Genomic DNA, 22384 nt, shown 5'->3' with positions numbered 1-22384 from the left:
AAGGGTTTTACTTTCGTGTGGGTCAAAGATGGTAAGATTCTAATGAGAAAGCAATCAGGTGATCGATCATTTCGCGTAGTGAATTCAGATATATTGAAAAATTTGTAACTCAGGTATGTGATTGATTTTGCTTGTTTTTTTTAAATGGATCAGAATTTGACATTTTCTACAGTTGATGATTTCAACATATTTTGTTATGACAATATAAATAATCTTACCATGGCCCATTTAAATATACGTAGTTTACGTGCAAATTTTGACATCTTTGTAGTATATTTAGATCAGCTTGATATAAAACCCTCAATAATAATACTCAGTGAAATCTGGATCTCTGAATGCGAAACTTCGTTTTACAAGATACATGGGTACAGAAGTTTATTTAAATGTGGAAACATAAATCGCTCTGGTGGTATAGCACTATTTTTTTCTGAAAGTATAATTTTTAATAAGTTGCATTTAAATGAGATGACATGTGTTGATTCGCTGTTGGTTGATTGCACTTACGGGAAATACAAATTTATTTTATTAAGCATTTATAGGTATCACATGTATTCTATTGACACATTCATAAACGAAATTAATTATTTGCTTGATTATAAACGAGATAAAGATATGTATTTGATCGGTGACTTAAACATTGATATTTTAAGATCTGAAGACTTAAATATTTTTTCTTATGTGAATTTGATGTCAAGATCTGGATTTGAATCGTTAATTAATTCTCCAACTAGAGAAACCGATGAAACGTCAACTTGCATAGATCATATTTTTTGTAGATCCAGGAATTTAAATTCAAAAAAAGCTGTACTTCTCGATTTGTGCATAACTGATCATAAAATGGCTTTATTTTATTTAGAAACAGATCATGACAGCAATGACTCAAATTGTGAAACAAAGTGCTTTACCTATCTTGATAAAAATCAATTGATTGATCTTGTGAAAATGGTTACGTGGGATACTGTTTACAGTTGTGAATCTGCAAACTCGGCAATGAATACTTTCTTGGATTTAATTAAGAATTGTGTTGATGCTTCTACTAGAGTAAAGGATAAGAAAACCTTGGATTACGAAAAAAATTTATGAAAAAATTAAAATTAAACATAGATTATTGAAAGAAATTAAAAAGAAACCGTTTGATATTGAGCTGCGATATAATTTCAAAACATTTAGAAATATGTTAAACAATGAGATAAAACAAAATAAGAATGACTATTATACTGCAGCATTTATTCAAGCAAACGGTGATTCAAAATCTCAATGGAATTTAATTAACAAATTAATTGGTGAGGATAAGTATAGCAGCATTGACACGGTTTTTACTGAAACAACTGGTGAAATAATGAATCCAATTGATATTGCTGAATGTTTTAATGACTTTTTTTCTAATTTTTGTAACAATAATCTTCCTAATAATTGTAATTCATTAAATTGTTCAAATTTAAATTTTTTTGAGAAATCCTTTTTTATATACCCTACGGATAGTCATGAAGTATTGAGTATAATAAATTCTTTACACTCCAAAAAATCGTCAGGATTTGACAAAATTAATTCCATAACATTGAAGTGCATTGCACCATATGTAAGTGATGTCTTATCGTTTATTTTTAATTTAAGTTTTATCACTGGCGAATTTCCAGAGTGTCTGAAACTTGCAATGGTTTCTCCAATACACAAGAAAGGGGACAAAAAGAATGTTAATAATTACAGACCGATTTCTTTACTATCTGTCTTCTCAAAGGTCATAGAAAAAATAATTAAATCCAGAATAATTAAATTTCTTGACAGCATTAATTTTTTTAGGGAGAACCAATTTGGATTCAGAAAGGCAAAAAGTACAGAGGACGCTCTTGTTAATTTTCTCTCAAATGTGTATATAGCAGATAACAATAATTGTAAAGTTGCGTCATTATTTTTAGATATCAGCAAAGCTTTTGATACCGTGAATCACAGTATTCTTCTAACCAAACTAGAATATGCAGGAATTCGGGGTTTGCCACTTAAATTTTTCAAAACATATCTTACTAACAGAGTTCAAAGTGTGAAAGTAAATTCCGTTTTGAGTTCTAAAAGACAAATTACATCTGGTGTACCTCAAGGATCAGTACTTGGACCTATTTTATTCCTAATATATATAAATGACCTGTGTAACTTTAATTTGAAAGGAAAAATCACTGCTTTTGCTGATGATTTAGCTCTTTGTTACTCTGAAAGCTCTTCAATCAACTTGAGGAATAACATGCAAAATGATCTTAACTCAATAAATATCTGGTTTAGAAATAATAATTTGAAATTAAATACAGATAAAACTAAATATATGTTATTTGGTTCTGGTACTTTCGATGATTTTGGTGTCCTAAAATATCATAGTATGACAGATGGCTGTATCTCGGATTGTATGTGCACAGTTGAAAATAGAGTAGACACCTTTAAGTATTTAGGGATTTTTTTAGATTCAAAACTATCCTGGAAAACACATATTAATTATTTGAGTGTAGAATTAAATCGGAACATTAGGAAATTTTATTTTATCAGGAATAAATGTTCCCAATCCATTTTAAAACTTCTTTATTTTGCGTTAGTAGAATATAGATTGAGTTACGGCATTACATGTTGGGGTGGGACATACTTCAGCAATCTTTCTTCACTTTTTGTCACACAGAAGTCCTTCATCCGTATCATTCTGAGTAAAAATAGACTCACGCATACATTTCCACTTTTTAATCAATTAAAGCTACTCCCTCTGCAACATCTGTACGTTTATAAAAGTTTAAAAATGTTTTATAAAAGAAGTGGCCATCTCAATCTGAAATTACACAAGTCTGGAATGCAATTTAGACGTCATACTATACAGGTACCAAGGCCAAATAAAACTCGTTTCCAAAAATTTTTCCTTTATTTAGCTCCCAAAATATTTAATTTACTTCCTCAGTTAATAAAAGAACAATCTTCATGTACATCTTTTTTTATCAATTTAAAATCTTGGTTGTTAACCTAAGAAGATTTAAATTATCTGTTTGATATTGTAATGTAACCTTCTTTTATCTTGCATACGCTACTAAATGCCAAATTTTTTTGTTTATCAATTCCATTCCTGTTGCCACTTATTTCTTGGTGTTATATGTGTGTGTGTGTGTGTGTGTGTGTGTTTTTTTTCTTTCTCGTTATTATTTATGCCGACAGATATCTATCAGATATTGTTTTGTGGGCTCACAAGCTTGCTTAGCCCCTAAATGTTTTGTAACTGTGTTTAAAAATCTTAAATAAAGGAAATTTGAATTTGAATATTTTCATCCTTTTGTCGTGCATCTACTTGTACACTCTCCTCTACATCATCAAATAAGTGGACACTCTCAACTTCATCTCGGCTTTCAACTCGATTAGCGGGAACAAAAAAGAGACGAAAATATGAAAATTGGGAAAAACATTGGTGGCACAAAGTTCTGATTATTGATAAGGGGTCATTCGAGTATTACGTCAGCATCGATGGGGGGAGGGGTTTCCGATTTGCTGACTTTTGATGACAAGGGGAAGGGGGGGGGTTTGAATGGCGCTTACGTCATCAACCACCCTTTATTAAGATATGAAATATTCTTAATAACATCTTATTCGGTGCGCCAAAAACGTAAAAAAACCTTTCGATAGTTATTGGGCACCTAAACTAACATTCTACCTATTGATAAGTCCCCGACAGAGCCACTTTTATGATCTCTAAATGTTTCACGGATCCTTCCAATGCTCTGGGAATGTTTCCGGGCCGCTTAAGTGCTATAAAACTGTGCCACATGTCACTCAAGGGATCTCTAAATGTGCCACGGAACATTTAAGTGTTCTGTAACTGTGTCGCGGGTTACTTAGGTGATCTTTGAATGTGAAAGTGATCTTTGAGGCCTACTTCAGTGATCTGAAAATGTGCCACGGGTCATGCAGGCCCCTTTCACACGGAGTGGATGCAGGTCCGGAAGATGTTTTAACAATTGGAATGAGCTGAGCCTTTCAGACAAGCCGAAATTTCCCCGCACCTAGGAAATGTTCATGCAGGTCCGGACGTCGTCTGCATGTGTCAAAACCTAAGTGTGGGCTCCGCATCCGCACATAGAAGTTTTGACAATTGGGTTATTCGGAACTATTCGATGCGGATGCAGAGCGAATTCGTCCACATCTTTGGCTACTTTTTGAAGGTGATTTTGCACTGAATTTTTTTAATTATTTGCCATAAATACCCTTAAAAACACCATATGAGGGTTCCTGTTCATCAATAGGGTGTACCCACATCTATCCCTCCGTTTCCTTCTGAGATTGAGATACAGCAACTTTAACTGCCTTTTGTCCATAATTTACAATTTTATACAATAAAACCTGCTGACAACGGCCACTGACGGGACCAAATTCAGTACGAAAATATAATTGACTACATACTTTAATTACTTTTAAATTTAATTAAAAATTTTTTATTTTTTCTTTTTAAATATTTAAAATTATGTTAAATATTATTTTTTTAAATTTTTTAATCTTTTACTTTTTTTAAACTTTAAAAAAAATACGGTGTTCACTCAGGGCCGGATTAAGACGTTTGAAGGCCCCAAGCACTTTAGTTTTGGTGGTTCCCCCGATACCTACAAGTACTTTATATTTTACTCGATATTCAGTTTATAAACTGAAAAAAAATTAAATTTTATATTTCAGAAGTGACTAATCTAAGGATGGATTTCACATTAAAAGGTTTATGATAGTTATTTTATAAAACTTGAAAAAAGCAACTAATAAATTTATCGGTTGGGTTTGTTCGAATGCAACCGATAAATTTATTTGTTGCTTTTTTAAAAGAATTATTATAAATTTTTTATAGTGTAATCCCGTGCTTAAGCCCGGATTACACTATACATTTTTATAAAAGATATTTTATAAAAGTTGAAAAATTCAACCAACAGGCGCATAAAATGCAACCGGTGATCTTATTGGTTGAATTTTTCACGTTTTATCAAAGAGCTTTCACAAAACTTTTATAGTGTAATCCCGGCTTAAGACAGAATTGTGAATATTTCTAAGCACAGACATTTTGAAAGTCTTTGATATCTCCTGAATTTTTTTTTGGAGCATGGATGTTTTTGGATTGGATTTTTCGAATGTTGGATGTTTTTGAAATTTTTTCTTTCACATGAAAGAAAAAATTTCGTTTGAAATTATTTTAAGATATTTTCTCCCATCGACTACTTGAGAGGATCGGAATGAAGGCATCTCTATACCCATATTCTATGGGGCTTTAGATTAAACCACCGAAGAATGGTTCTATGCCTATGGGCACTGAATCAAGGAGAAAAATAATTACAAAAATTGCGAAAAAATAGTTTTTATGCACGAATTTCAAACTAAAGATACGGGCGCAACGCCCGCATCATTAGCGCTCGTGTGAAAGGGACCTTAAGCTATTTGTAAATGTTCCACTTGATTTATTTTTACAAAATTGGTTTTGAGGGGGCAAGCCGCATCAGATAACCTTCAGGGCCACATTTTGTTCACGGGTCAAGAGTTTACTATATATGGCTTAAAGGGTGGGTCGCAATGAATTTTCTAAAGAGAAATTTTGAGTTCTTGCCCTTCAAATAGCATTGAAATTAAGAGAAATCGATTATAATAAAACATATAAAGGTATTTTCTTTCGAAATTTTAATTAAAAAAAAAAACATTTTTTCGTCTGGGGGGGGGGGGGGAAGGCATACGAGCCCCTATGCCCCCCCCCTCCCACGTACGTTTCTGATCCCACCAATATTCGTTAGGAGGTAGAGGGCAGTGATGTCGAAATTTTGCTGACAAGGGGAGGGGGGGAGGAAGTCAAAAATGGCTAAAAATTCGCTTACGTGATACTTGAACTTCCCCTAACAAGTGATACTAAGGGGTAAAGAAAAAAAAATTTAGTAACACCTAATGCACCAATTTGTAGTAGATAACAGAAGTAAACATAGACTTAACAGATCTCTCAGGAAACCATAAATGGTCTAACTAAAGGAAACAGTTTTTCACGAAACGAACACCAAAAACTTGCAAATCACCAATAATTTTCTGATAAACACGCGGGATAACTGGGAAGGTCATTCTTACCCAACATTACTTTTACATATGTGTACCTCCCTACAACCATTCACCGCTAGAACACGCTGACGTTTGGAAGTCGTATGTGGCACAATGTTGTAACCTTGGCACAAAGTTGTACCATTTCACGGTATGTGCGGTGTAAAGCAAAATCTTCACAACTGTTTTCGTCACTAATCTCTATTCTACGCTCCTGTAACTCTTGCTCGCCTCACTATGTGCGTGGCCTAAACGAGATTTAAGATTGAAAGCTATTAAAAGAAAGCGCATTAGCGAAGACAGCTTTAGAGTATAGCAAAACTAGTTTTCTATTCAAAGTGACATATAACTGTTGAAAAAAACGACATAGGGAAAACGACTATTGGGGCTGTGATCATAATATTGATGTCACATTTCGCACAAATATGGCTGATGAGCCTGCTTACGGTTTCCAGGACCTCTAGTTTCGATACTTCAAGATGGACGACAATGAATCCACCAGGATTTGTTAGGGAATGAAGTTCTCATATTGTTCTCACGGAAAAAGTCCCAGAATAGTTTTGGTTATGTTCAGTGAAGGTTACCACAAAAAATTGCTTATCGCTTAAACTCTAGTCGCAAAGATATTCTTTGTCAAACAGAACTTGATCTGCTTTTTCCCCTTTCATATTTATTTTTATATAGCTATTTCAAAATTCATGGGATTTGTATTAGTCTTAATGTCAGCAAATTAATATCGATCTTTTTCAGGCGCGTTAAACAGATGCCCTAAAGTTCTGGTCAGTCAGCCAAGCACCTACATCGATGACATTGAATATTCAGATGTTTGAAAACAATAAAATGAGTGGAAACGGGATGGAATCGTCGAAGTTTTGAATAGTGGGAATTTTTTTGGTGCGTAGTTTTCTCGTACCGTAAATTTCTCGAGGTTTACTACGAGGATGATCACCAAGTTCTGGTAAAAGAAATTCAACCGGTGCACTAGTAATACGTAGGTCACTGATTAAAGTGGATTCGCTCATTACATCGATTGTTTTATGCATCTTATGGCTTTCGTTTCACCTAGAACATAGTTCCCAAACTTTTTGTTCCATCGCCTTCAGAAATTTTTTTTCTCATTGCGCCCCGACTCAAGTGGACCAACCCATAGGATCCCATGTTATACTCGTATCTTCCATCGCCCACCAGGGGGTGATATTGCCCACTTTGGGAAACACTAACCTAGAAGTTGGTGAATACAATACCAGAAAAATATAGAGAAATCTGACCGAAACATTAGATTTTTCGTGATTCTCCTACGTTGAGATGTGTGCTCTGATGAGAGATCGATCGAACTCGCCGTTCCATCGACCAGTTATATGCGAGAACCACAAACACAAAGAAATATTTCTTAAGAGGTAAGAAAGAGACTCGATTGACGAATAGTTTAAGTCGCATTTCCCAGTTTTCCTGAATAATGAATTGGTTTAATTGCAGATGCCGAGAAACAACGGCAAGAGCCACTTTGCGATCGGGGAGAGGGGTCGGGAGGGATATATTCGCAGAACATCTCGTTATCCTCTTGCAGTCAGAGAAAAAGAAAATCCTCGGCCTCCACCATCGGTCACAGCACTTTCCCCTTCATATGCTCCATGTCCGCCACCGTTTCTAGTTGCGCGTGGGGATGCGCCACTGCATCAAATTGCGCTGCTCAGCCACCGCTCTCGATCCTTCTTTCTTACTGTGTAACACACGCATGTTCTTGAAGAATAAGACGATTCTTACCAAATAACCAGTGCATTCATCATAAAAGATTGCCAATTATATTTAAAGGATGTATCAGCTTGGTCCATTAATTTCGATATCTTCGCTCATTTCTGGAACAACGGGAGCCCGGAAAATCAGGCCCCTGAAAATGGATCACTCTTCCCGTCGTATTGAATGGTAAGTGGTGATAACTGATCGAGATCCCAGGATTTCCGTTCGTTATTTGACGCGAAGGTGTCACGGGTCAAACGGAATATTTCAGCATTATCCTAAATTTTGCACTCGTTTCCCATCTCAAATCGAAAAATCATCGCGGTATATAATATATACACAGGTCATATAAGAACGTATGAGTAATGCTTCGAAATCCATCCTGTCAATTTACTTGTGCGTCGGTCGGACGCGAGTGAATGTAACGTGTACTGCTAAGATTTCCACCGAACCTTGAATTATTATTATTTTTATTTTTAATATTTTTTTTCCACTGCATTATTCGGAGTGCGAAGTATGAGCCTTCAAAAGCCCCACCTCGTTATTTATACTTTTCTGTTATCAAATTATGAATCATTGTTTGAAAACACCCAAAACCTATAGAGGTAGTGGGAATTATATTTATGGATATCCGGTAAGAGAATAAACGTGTGCGCTTACATACATGGGAAAAATCGGATGAGAGGATACCGTTGCAGTAGATGAAAATTCATTTAGCTGAATGCTTAATTTCAATTGGAAATCCTCTAACGCAATGTGAATCCCTCTCTAAACGGTAAATAATGAATTTTCATAAATAATGAATAATGGATTTTCATTCATGCTGTTATTCGCTCGTACAGAACGAAAGTTTGTCGAAGAAATTCACACGTAGAAAAATTTGTTTGCATAACATTTTACTAAATAATGATAATCGAATATTAAAATGATTTTTTTATATTTTTCTAAAAAAGATAAAATATCCTCAAAGAAAATACTTTCATATGCTATCTTAATAAATTTCTGTTAATTGCGGTCTTATGGGGAGGTGTGTGGAAATTGACATCGGGAGAAAAACGGTACTTCTTTGTTATAACGGCTCTTTACGATTACAAGGTCCCTAGATTTTATTTTATCATTATTTCTTAATTATAAGGTATACAATCGTGCGCTAGGTCAGTGGGCTCTAACAGCATTAGGTGCACAACACAAGCAAGCAATGAAATAGAAAGGAAAAGGCCGGGACATCAGTAAGAACAATAAATTAATCACAAACACGAATCTGTCGTCTCCCTCATGTGCAAATTTTCACCTTTTTTTTATCAGCTGGTTGTGTGGATACCTTATTTTGCTATCGAAGTCCGACTTGAAACGTGAATGTGTGTTCATAGTGAAACACATGTTACAAAATATTATAAGATAACTTCCATAGACTAACATGGATAAATATTTGAACGTCATTTCCCACGTTTTTTCCCCAAGGACATAGCACACTCGTGCTTCTAGTCTAGCGTGTAGGGGGACGATATGCAAAAGGGGAAGTGCATGAAAGAGGGCATTAATAAATATTTATGTTAGAAAAAATCCCCGAACACATAACAAACAATAAAATAAACATATATACAGTCGAACCCCGTTATATCGCCAACCCCGCTTAGCACCACAAATTTTCGATGAACACATCTTCCCTATAAGGATTATTCAAATTCAACTTTATTGCTCTAGTCATAAAACCGATTGCAAAGGTGACAACACAATTAGGTACAATTAATAACACAAATAAATATAAAATGATAACAAACTTGAAGGTATAACGTAAAGGTAACGCCCTTATATGCCTGTTATACGACTAAATTTACATGTCGATTCACAATATCACAGAAAGCGGTGCAATTACTAAATCTGAAGGTGCACAACACTCTCTGTTCAAAGTTAAATGCAATTATAGAACTCTATAAGGCGGTCGTAACTTTATAATGCAAACGTTTCCCGAAACCTTGAGATGTCAGAAAGAAACTGGAATATTTTGTATATAAGACTATCAGCATTTTTTTGTATAAAATATGTGAAGGATTGTTGTAGGGGCTTCTAAGTATTTTATTCTGTAATAACTGTAAACTTTACATCTCAGGATCACATGCTGCCAAGTCTCTGGTACCCTTTCATTACAGAAGGAGCAGGTCTCTTCTTGATTTATTGCTATTACTCTATACCAGTGGTTCTCAACCGGTGCTCCGCGGGCTCCGTGTGCACCTCCCAGGGGCTCCGCGGTGACTCGAAGAAAATAAAATGAATTAGTAAATTTGATAGGTAAATAAATAAGAGAAGCCTACAAGGTTCTGCCATAAAAATTATGTACAAGAAAGGGCTCCTCGAGTCAAACAGGGCTCCGCCATAGAAATTATATACTGACAAGGGCTCCACGAGTCAAAAAAGTTGAGAACCGCTGCTCTATACCATTCAAAGAACGAGTCTAAAGCGAACTAAGTTGGGTGAAAACCCGTTTTGCCCGTATTCCCCAGTTTTCATCGAGGTACTTTTCCTAGCCGAAATTCATTTTTAGGAATTTATATTGGGGAAAATACGACGAGGTTTGGATTTATTCTGTATGCTTTGATCTTAGTGTTTGAATGATAAGGAAAATAAATGTAGATACGGATGATGATCTCTCGGGTCCCTCACTTGCTTAGGAAAGAGAAGCCGGTTCCATCCAGAACTCGCCAAACTGAGTTTAGCCAATTTGGTGGTGATGAGTTGGCTGGATTTTCCGCATTTTCGGTCAACCGGAGGTAGCATTGCTTAGGGTATCTATGGTCTGGCATTTACAGTAATCGAATCCAGAGGTCTAAAATCATTTTTTTTAATTCCACTGCAACCGGGAATTGACCAAATTCTGCTCTTATCATATGGCCTGGAATTCGTTGAGGCAGAAGGAAAATTTTCCTGACAAATTTATACAGAATAGTTTCGAGGTCAGTTAGATACATAGGGGACCAGACGACGGCACCGTACTGAGCAGAAGTTAAAATTGGACTAAAATATAGTCTAAAAGCAGCCGAGATAGAAGATTGTTTCGACTTCGATGGAATTGACCACATGGAAGATGAGGCCGATTTAGCTTTTGCAATTGATCTTAGCTTTGCCAAATGGAAACTCTCGGAAAAAGAGAAGGGTATTCTCATACATGAGAATATAAGGTATTTAAGGTATATATTCATACATGTATGACGGGGTTACGTCTAGTAGCCTACCCCTTAGGAACCATCTTTCATTTTCTCTAATTTTACTGCCTCGCCTGAAAATCATCACTTGTTTTTTTAACATTTACGCTAAGGCAATATATAATCTCTACAAAACTTTTCCAGAATATTTATTTTTTTCTGTAATCCCCTATTGGGTTATTCGAAATTATGACTGCCTCATCCGTGTAAAATAAACAATGTGTTCCTTAGTGGTTATTAATGCAGATTGGGGCTATATCTGAGACATTCAGTCTCTCCACTAAAGGTCTGGACACACATATCCGCACCGTGCCCGACACGTGTGTCGGCCGAGTGTAGGAAAAACGGCAAGGAAAACGGTAGGAAACACGGTCAAAGAATAATTCTTTGCTAAGCAATGCAGCCGTTCACACATATCCGCACCGAAGCCGAGCACCGTCACCGCACCGCGTCCGCACCGTCACCAACTAGTTTATTTTATATTTTTACGGTGACGGTGCGGTCTCGGGAGAGAGAGAGAGCGCAGATTTTTTTTATAAAAGAGGAGAGAGCTCATTTATTTTATGTCGCTTCTCAATTTTCATCAATTGCAGAATTATTAATTCCATTTATTTCTTGATTTTAATCAATTTCTGCATTATTACTTTTATTAATTATGAATTTTCAATAGTTCTGGAATTATTTCTTCCGTTAATTCTAAATTTTAATCTATTCCGAAATTATTTCTTTTATTAATTCTGAATTTTCATTGGTACTGAAACTATTTCTTTTATTAATTCTGAATTTTCATTGGTACTGAAACTATTTCTTTTATTAATTCTGAATTTTCATTGGTACTGAAATTATTTCTTTCAATTATTTTTAATCCATCGATTCTAAAGTTTTCCTTAATTTCAGAAACGGTTTCTCACATTAGTTCAAAATTACCTCCATTAATTTTTGTGTTAATTCACATTTGTGTAGTTATTATTTTTTTTGTATGGGGGTATTTCTTAGCGTTCGTGTATATTCAGTATGCCGATTCCCTCTTCCCACAAAATATATGAAATCTTGTTAAAGAGAGGGGGGTGTCCTAAACATTTTTCGTGCCCCGAAATTGTTTAGACGCACCTGGCCTCGCTTCTGTGGTACTAGCGTAATATGTAGAAAACATATGGATAAACATTTTCACAACTTTGATGGGAAAACAAAGTTTAAAATAGAGTTCACATAGCATATAACGAAATTTTGCGGGGGAGATTTTTGTTAAAATAATAATGTAAACTTGGAAAACTAACTGGGTTTAATTTCCGATGCTCTATAAATGAATCATTGTTTTGGTTTTAACATAAATTATATATATAAATAGAAAACGGTTCGAAAATTTTTGGGGTTTTTCTTATGGGAAAATATAGGAGACATTTTAAATTTGGTACTCACATCAGATGCAACATGTTAAGCCATAAATGCTTAACCCATGTCCTGTGCTCCAAATGCGGCCCTCGGAAGCATTTGATGTGGCCCGTGACAACAAAAAACAAAACAAGGCTCTCGAGTGGTCTCGAGCACATTTCAAAATCACTTGAGTGACTAGCGGCACACCTCCAGTTCACTTAAGTGGATCGTGATACATTTGCAGATTATCCTATTTGAGTGGTTAGTGGCACATTTCCAGATCTCTCGAGTGGCCCGCGGCACGCTTGCAGATCACTTAAGTGGCACGTGCCACTTCTTTTTAGATAATTTTGGAGGATCGAGACTCATTTCTGGATAACTTAAGAAGCCCGCGAAATATTTCAAAACAATGAAGTGGCCCACACCTTCCAAAAAGTCGAGCACCTTTGTGCTAAATATCTGACAAAGGTGTTTCAGCGACTGGGACTTTAGCAATGAGTGCTTTAAATTACTATCGAATACTGGTGAGGCTTTATCATTGAATCAAGCCCCGGCAAACTAAACACCCCAATTGTTATTGATTTTAATATCCATTTGCCATCTGCAGAGAAGCCAATTTTCAATTTAGAAGATTTCGCGAACACACACACACACACAGAGTAAAAGATATGCTCGCTCTTTCGTACAATATGCTCCTGCTGAGCTGAGATACACTTCTCCGAGGTGTTATCGGAATTTGACACCACCTGCCCCTACAGATGATTATATTTATGATGGCCGTTGACTCTGAATAAAAAAAAAACGAGTGTGTAAGGTGAGGAAGAAAGAGTACCCCTCTCCCCCACAGATTGTTTTAATTTCTATATGGCTTTTTTCTTCTCTCCACTTTTATCACTCCGTAAATAATCTCCTCTCTCCAAACTATAAACAAGAATGCATATAGTCAAACTAAGCAAATGGCCGTCTTTTTATTTTCAGCTGCATTAAATAGATCCTATCCTTTTTTGCGGGTTTGTCCACGACCTCCTATATAACCGGCCTTTGCGTAGCGTTGTGACGTCACTGGAAGTAGTGCTAAACCTCCGCCTCCTTAAGCCTAACAATCTGATCAGATACGGCGACGATATTTTTTGAAGTTTTTTTCTCCCTGAAGAATTTGAATCACGTAACCAGTCGGGAAATTTTCTTAAAAGACATCGATATTTTTTTCAACTATATACACAAACATTAATGACCCATTTAAAAAAATTCTTTTGCCCTTTCCCATTCGTTATGCACTGCACTATTCACTTTTTTTAAAATTAAACAATGATTTCATAGATATCTCTCATTGTAGAGAGAGTCATCTTAATTCCTTAATTTTTTTTCTATTTGAAAAAGAAAAAACCCAATCATTCTGTACAGTATTATTTCTATAAATATGAGACTTTTTTTTTTTTAAAAAAATCGAGTGTTCCTAAAATTAAACCTTTGCAGAAATTACTTGAAACTTCTGATTTTTGAACTGATGAATGAGAAAAAAAAAGCCTTGTATCTTTTTTACTCCTAAATATTATTTGATAGCAATAAAATACACCATAATGTCAAATTGGAAAAGTTTATTTACATGTTTCAAAAAATATTGACACAACTTTATTTTACATGAATATAACATCCTTTCAGATGTAGGAAAAACAAATCTGTCCACACATGTAATAAATTTAAAAATACACATTTGATAAATGATTTCAATAACTTGATTTTTCAATGATTTTCAGTAATTTCAAATATATTTTGATTTCAAAAATATGCAATTCTGATTTTAATATAAGTTGGTGGTTATGAGTAAACAGTACAGTCAAAAATATATTTTTTGTGATCATCTGTGGCGTGTACCAAGTAAGACACTATGGAACCCAAAGACTATTGAAAAATAATTATGTTGACTTAAGCAGATGTCAAGTTAGCGAATTTTATTTCATTTTGCTTCAATTTTTAAAAACTTTGTATGTAATATTGTTGAGCACACACACATAATTCTAGATATCATTCACAAATTCATAAGAAAATGTTCATATCTGCAATTTCCTACGAAAAGTTTTTGTATTGGGAATAATCTCAAATTTTAGGTGGAAGGGGCATATATTTTAATTGTTGGAAGATGTTATTTGTGAATGAGCGTTGCAATTGACCAAACAGATAAATTTCCTCCCCTCATTTAAAACATATCAATTTAGCTTTCTCGTGTCTTCTCTCACACTCAAAAATCATTCACAGCTGTGGCTGTCATATCAAACGGGTTGAGTTTTCAGGTTCCAAACAGAGAAATAACGGGAAGTAACCCTACTGAAAGGAGTGGAGAGAATTTGACGAATATTAATAAAGAAATAGCAGAAACAATGAAAAATATAATTTTTCACATACGAGAGTAATGACGCAAAATTTTTTGAACTGATCAACGCATGGGTGATTTCTGAGTACAAGTTATGGTAATGCAGTTTAAATCGTAGTCGACAAAAGTGAGATATGGTTCTCATGTATCAAATTGAAATATTTTCCCCAATGAATCGAATATAGTGGCAACCATATAAATAATAAACGGCGAGTTATCAAAGTTGCACTGTACTAAATTTAACGCTTTAAAATACTCATGTTGCGATACAAAAAAACAAGTTAGTGAATAAAATTGGAGGTTGATGTCTCCTTTCCAAATCACAGTAATGTTATATGAAGACATGCTTGCATTTAACGATTTTTTTAAAAATCATTTTTGTCATAACAGACTGTTCCGAATTATATCTGCATCATATTAAAAAAAAACCTACTTGGAAAGTATGAACAAGTAATAATCCTTTGCCTGATAGGCATAATTGAAAAGAAACCAACGATAAAGGCAAAGCTATGATTCAAGCGAAAGCATTGATTTTTTTCATGACTTTTAGGGGGGTCATGATTTTTTTCTTACTCTGAAACAGAGTTCCTCACTCAAAATCTGAAAATTTTCATAAAACATTAGAAATTCATGGCTTTTTCTTATTGTTTACCTTCATCGTTGGTCACCTCTTCGAATATTTAGAAAATTTTTGCATTTTTCTATTACCTTTCACTTGGCATTTTCCCCTTTGTTTCAAATTCATCACAAGTCATTTTTTTTATAGAAATTATTTGAGAATGCATCAGTAATAAAACATACGTACTCATATACATAACCTTACAGTGTTATCCATAAATGTTTTTCACATCTTTCTGATAGAAAAATTTCCCTTTCAATCCAATAAATTGCATATACACATTTCAAACTCCTACCGGTTTCATATCCTTTTTCTCTCTGGCTTGTTTTGAAGTGTGGAACAGTGAAACGCGAGAGTCCCAGTGAACAAAAACACATGGAAGAACCATCTGAATTGACCATAGTAAAAAAATTTGTGACCTGACTCGATGGATATGAAAGAGCAACTCCCTGGCAACCTATCAATAACAAACATACTCCTACCCTGTAATAATTGTTGTAATTATTACGTACAGAGTTACAAGAGAAATGCAATTATCTTAAGTCTGTTTCTAAAGGCTCTTGGAAGTCTTCACAGCGTGACTACACAACTATCTCTGGCAAATTGGCAGTAAAATTCGAGCAAACTGTCAGAGTATTACACTTGATCTTTGAAAGGCATCACCGATGGTCGAAGTGATTCAACAGTGGTACATCTGTATCCGTAGATTTGCCTATCAGGAAGCTTGTTGAATTCGTTGATGGAGGATAGATAATGTTGTCATGACCGTGTTTGGTGCTGAGCAGATAATGAAATCAGGAACGCTTCCTCAGGGTTCATAATAGCTTGTTGAGAATCTGGCTTGAAATGTGGTTTACATACCTGTAAAATGAGAGAGAAAAGCCCTTATAAAAATTTATGGCATTAAATCAATTTATTTTGAAAATAAAAATTTTGAAAAAATAAAATTTGATATAATTTTATTTTATGATTACAATTTTTTTTCTCTCTACTATCAAAAGATTTCCTACTTGTAGGTACATCTTGAGATAATAAGTTTTCTAAAAAATATTTTTGAAAATATCTAAGCATAAAAAAAGGTAAAACTTTCATAATATTCACAATGTTAAAAGTATATGACAAATTTTCATAATGATTAAGTTTTTAAAAAAAAATTAGAAATTAAGAAAGGAAAAAAAATTCCCAAGGTGAACAATTCTACGTTAATTAATGCATGCCTAATTTTCATTGAGTTCATTGCCAGTAAGAAATTGAACTAATGTTAACTTTTTAAAATTATGAAAAGATAAAATAAGAAAAATTGTTCAAATAGACAAAAAATTAAGTAATATGATCTAAACACAAATACTGTACCTCATCTGTTCAATTTGAACATTGTTCAAAATTGAACAGATGAGGTATAGTATTTGTGTATAGAGCATATTACTTAATTTTTTGTCTATATTATTGGAGTTAGATTAACAAAACAGCAACAGAAAAAAAAAGTTAAACTTTCATTTGTATCGAAGTTTGTTGATGCGGAAAAAAAATATATACCATATTGATATATTATATCAAAAAAATCAGCGATTTTGCACTTCATGATTAAATTTCGACATTGACTTCAACATTATCATAAAACTAGTGGACTAATGCTCTTATAACCAGAAAAATTCAAGAAAATTTCAATAAATAATACAAGAACGTTCTTACCTTACTATTGCTGGTAATTACGAAAACCTTTCGATGGCATGTTATTTCTCGGCATCTGAGCACGGCGACTTTTGGATCATTCCTTCAATTTAATTTATAATTCGGCACGACTATCGTGAACGGCATGAGAAATATATAAAAATACAAATTCGAAAAAACTGAGAGTTAAAATAAAATTATTAAAAACACGTGCGAAGCAGAGATGAAGAACAACCAAACACGTTCAATCGTGCTTCGCTGAGTAGGGTCATGGAGGAACGATAGCGCTACTCTTGCTGACGTCACAGCATTCCTGATCACGTGTGCAGAGGCCGGTTATCTAGGTGGTCGTGGTTTGTCACATACAAAAAATCTATCGGAGATCAATCCAAAATAAAAAATTTATATACATGTATAGATTATTTACAGAAATGTTTAGAACAATTAATTATTGTTAATTTACGCTAGGGTTATTATATCCAAATCACTCTTGTTAATTAATTTACTGAACATTTTGATTACACCGAACCGGCTGCGTTAAAGACTTGAAGCAATCGACACAGCTTCGTAGTCAGCATACGGCAGCGACACGGGCAACACACGGAAAGGTGTGGTCTGAAGAGGAACGAGCCGAGCCACGGCCAACTGACGCCCGAGCTACGGTCCTGGCACGGTGCGGATATGTGTGTCCAGACCTTAATTCGATAAGGCAAAACGAGAAAAATAGTGGTGGCAAGATTTCACCCTGGAGAATTCCTCACTTAATTTGCACTGTCTCCGAAAGTCCCTCGGTTGTTCTCACCCTCAAAGAAGCTCCTGCGTACATTTCTTTGATCAGGGCAATAAATCGAGGGGCCAAGGCTCTCGAGTGTGAGCCGTAACATATGGTGCGACACCGAAATCATATGCATTTTTAAAATCAGCATATAAGACGTATAGCCTGCCCTTGGGCTTTCTAAGCGCCTGTTGCATCAAACAATGGGGAGTGAAAATATGATTTAGACAACCATATCCTTCTCGAAAGCCGGCTTGCTCTTCAGGGATGACATTGTGAATATTTAACCAGCCTATTATTCAGTATTTTAGTGAAATTTTTTGTTGACGAGAGTAAAAAAAATTGAGCGGTAATTTTTCACTCTGTTCAAGTCTCCTTTTTTGAAATTTGGGAACACCACTGCCTCCATCCAACTGGCCGGGGCCCTCCTATTAGACAGAATATTGTTAACCGCGGCTTAAGGCAGGGATTACACTAAAATGTTGATAAAAGTTCTATAAAACTTGGCAAAGATCTTTTATGAATTTTGTATTCAAATTTTATCATAAAATTTATTTTGTATAGGAAATGGACTAAATTGTAATTTAGTCCATATAAAAGATTTATATAAAATTGTTTTTGCAGAAGTTTTCGTCGGTTTGTCCGTTTGTCAGTCTTCGTTAGTCTTGTGCTGTTGCTGGTAGTTATGAATGAAGAAATTTTTCTTACCATTTGCTATAGGGGGAAATTTATCATTTGCAATCGCTGTAATGGCTTCATTTTAAAAAATAAATAAAGCTCATGTCGGTGATTGTACATTGATGGAATAATTTGCGGTGGAAACTAATTTTTTTGATGTATTACATCTAGCTGGGAACGGGTTTTGCCAAGGCGAGTTGGTGAAAATCCAATAAACGCTTGTAAATGTTTTAATCTCGGATTTTTACCAAGTCAAAGTCAGTTTTATATGAATCAATTAATCATCATGAACTTATCAGGTCCTGCTGCTTATTAGTCGATTAATAATAAATAATTTAATAATTATGAACAAATAATGAAATAGCAAACGAAATGACCACCATGATGAGGTTTTGACGATATTTAAGTAATGGATGCTCATAATTAATTTACTCCTATCAGTTAAAGCCCGTTTTTAATGAATTAATTAACCATCATTCATCAAGACGAGTGGGGGAACTATTAATTAATAATTGTTCAATAATTGTAATTACTAGCGTGAATGACGCTTCTTAATAAATTAATAGCGATAAGAATTTAAGTAAAGCTTATTTCGTCATGATAGCCCGCTGCTTGCGCTGACGCACGGGGTTGCCAAATGCGCTTCGTCCGCTGATCCACCTCCCGACACAGTGAGCTTATCATGACCCCGCTCTCCCTCTGAATATGTTGGGGCACTAATAGTCTTGAGTACAAATGAACCTAAACTTGGATACGTGGCAGCATGTAGGAAAACTAATATATATAAAAACGATAAGTTCATTATCGTTTTTTTTTTAATTCTTTAAAATGGGTTTACTGTTTATTTATGCTATTCATAAATAAAATAATTTATTCATTAATATTAATTCCCAATTAGCTTAATTTAATTTTTAATTGTCTAACTATTATATTAGTTCTTGATGATTTTTAATTAATAAGTTAATGATGGTTTATTGACTGATTAAAAACGGGCTTTGACTTGGTAATGACACCCAAAACACATCAAGTGAAAACACATCACTTAACTATTCTAGGGAGCAGCAGGTGAAACATGAACTGGGAAAAGAGCCGCGGGTATAAAACTCATTTTCTATAAGGTCTCGTTGTGCCTTTTCGATGGCCTGTGGCAGACTTCCATTTGGGGCAAAGCTGCATTAAGAGTCTTTCAAGCGGCTTTGATTTGGGGTAAGCAAGGGTCTGCCCAGACCATAGACTAAAGATATACTAGACGGCGCACGCTATTCATAAAACTTGTCGAACGTGAAAAAACGATAAGCAGTATTGTCGGGGAAAGAACAGGTTCTGCGCTATTACATTTGGCTCGTTTTTCACAGAACCCCCATAGTGATTTCGTGTTAACGCTAGGATGTTGCTGTAACGAAATTTGACTCGATCAAATTGATGAAAACTTTCCTTCAGTTGTTCAATGAATTTCATTCATTCTTTTGTAAAATATTTAGAGAGTATCAGATTTGGAAAAAAAAAATCAATTCTATAACGTAAACAAATATTGAAAAACTAAAAATGTTTTATTTCCCATAAGGGATAATTCCAAATAATTTAATACTTTTGAGTTTTCAAATCTTATTCCGCTTAGATCTATAGACGATCTCTTATATACAGCCTATTTCATTTATATTTTTAAATATTGTCTTCATTCACTTTGCCACTTTCGATTTCGAAAGTTTATTTTAACTAGGGGTTATTAAAACAGAAAAAATTATCTTCCAAGAACATTACAATTACTCTAATCATACATTTATTATGAGTATGTAATTATAATGCATCCTATTATGCTATGTAATATGGCACATTCACACTCATACCATATTCAGTCATGAAACATTCAAATAATAAGCAAAAGTTTCATTTCTAACATTCCTGAAAAACTTTTTATAACCTCATCACACAAAAATGTAAACACATAATATTTCAGGAATAAAATAAATTTTTCAAGAAAATTACAAAACCTTATCATCAATACTTTTTCTAAATTATAAGAAATGAAATTTCGTGTAGAGGTCAGTCAAGCATCGTTAGTGCGTCACCCGGTTAACACGTCACTCCGCTTACCGGGTTACTTTTTGGAAGTCTCAATTGTCCTCGGGCAGAAATTGGCACAGCTATGGCTTACTCCGTTTAACGAGTCACTCCACTTAATAAGTCATATTTTTTGCTCTCCTAAGAATGACACATTAACGAGGTTTGACTCGTTAATGTGTTGATATGTAATAATTTAAAGTATGTAAATATATGTTACATGTGACACGTGTGTAACCTCGTCGCTCCAGAAGTATACATATGTGAATCTTCATTTTTTAAAGTATTAAATAGCTTTTAGAATGATTCTTTTTTCAAGTTAACATCTGAGGTACAAATAGTGACTTCAGGTCTTAACTCTATTGGTCCTAATAAAGATATTGACTTAAAATTAATTAATCAATTAATTAATTGATTTTCTTGTTTGAGGGCAATTTCACATACAATACAAATACAAATCAATCAATAAAAAAATTTCTTTTCTGTAATAGTTTTATCTCAGACTTGAAGAGGGGTAAAAATATTACTATTTTTAGAGGTAGTTATACATTTTGATGCAAAACTGCCATTGTTTCTATAGGGTGGGATGAGTTTTCATTACATTCTATTTAAATAAAATATTTGTCATATATTCCTCATTCTGAGAAGCATATTTCCTTCAAGTTGAGCGAAACTCGAATGGACTCGCTAGCTCGCCAAATCTTGCGGAGACGTATATTTCAGTTAAAACTTAATAAAACTCATTACTTCAATCATTTATTACCAAAAATTCTATTAAAACATTTAATAATGACTCGTGACATTTGAATTTTACCAAAACTTGGTAAAAAACTTGGAACTTTAATTGAATTAAATCCAAAATGGAATCGTAAAAAACTGAGACTACGCCAGAAATCCATTGAATATCTAATATTCCAATTTTTAATTTATAAGAAGGGAAATAAGCAAAAAAAGTACTCCCTTGTGAAAGGATATTGGTCCCCCCTCCCTTTCCTAAACCGTTCAGAACATCCGAAAGCTGCACAGGTGTTGTCCATTCTAATCAAAAATAAGACAGCATGTGGAGATCATCGTATGAACAGTCATAAGGCCATTGCCAGCCAGATTCCCTGACCAGACTTTTGACCGGAGTCACGTGACTCCGATCTTTTCTTCACATTGTAATTCCTCGCGCTCTCTCCATATTATTATTACTCTGTGGCCCAGACTTTTTTGCAGGGTCCTGTTTTTGTGAAATGTCATTAATTTTGTGAGAAATTAGTAATTTTTTGGGAAGCGAAATTATCTAGTAGATCTATCGCAAAAAAAAAATGAAATTTCAAATTCGTGGATTCATTATTTTTTTATTTCGTAAAGGGTCTTGAAAACGGACCCGAATTTTGGCTGGACAGACCACTGGTAAGTGTAAATTTCCGTGGCCCCCATTCGGCTCGGAGCCCTCGGACAATACCCCGGTTGCCCCAGCCTAATTACGTTCCTGATTTTCTATCATATTTATTGTTGAAAACGAGTTTTTTAATCGAAGAAATTACACAACGGAAGAGAATCTTTTTTCTCCCCAGAGAAGGGAGGGGCAAATGAGAGGATCGGGGCTAACGAGAAAGAGGGCTATGGCACTCGGAGCAGAAACGACGATCACGTGATCAACTGGGTCCTAGCTTTTTTCCTCTGCTCTCCGAGTGCACCCGTAGCATGGCTTTCTTGCAAAACATCCTCTGCAATAGCCAAGTTTTCCAACTTTGCAGAACATTCCTTGCGATCTTTTGCAGCATATAAATACGAATTCCCGTTTGCAAAATATGTTCTGCCCCAAACAGTTTATAAAGAGAAAA

The 22384-nt window shown here is 34.7% G+C and overlaps 1 protein-coding gene across 2 annotated transcripts in view; it reads left to right on the top strand.

Moving 5' to 3' along the window:
- Positions 1–7757: 7757 nt before the first annotated feature.
- Positions 7758–22384, top strand: part of LOC149086509 (coiled-coil domain-containing protein AGAP005037-like) — a 758714-nt gene continuing 744087 nt past the window's right edge. For both annotated transcript variants that reach the window (XM_089255964.1, XM_089255963.1), the window contains exon 1: positions 7758–7989. The gene's annotated coding sequence lies outside the window, so the exon portion shown is untranslated. The remainder of the gene's footprint in view (positions 7990–22384) is intronic.

This window comes from Pholcus phalangioides, unplaced genomic scaffold, assembly GCF_987345545.1.
Source record: "Pholcus phalangioides strain wild (caught in Gottingen) unplaced genomic scaffold, Ppha-v1.0 ptg000004l_1, whole genome shotgun sequence".
Lineage (NCBI taxonomy): Eukaryota > Metazoa > Arthropoda > Arachnida > Araneae > Pholcidae > Pholcus > Pholcus phalangioides.
The sequence above is the reverse complement of the archived record's forward strand: the minus strand, read 5'-3'. Positions and strand labels throughout refer to the sequence as shown.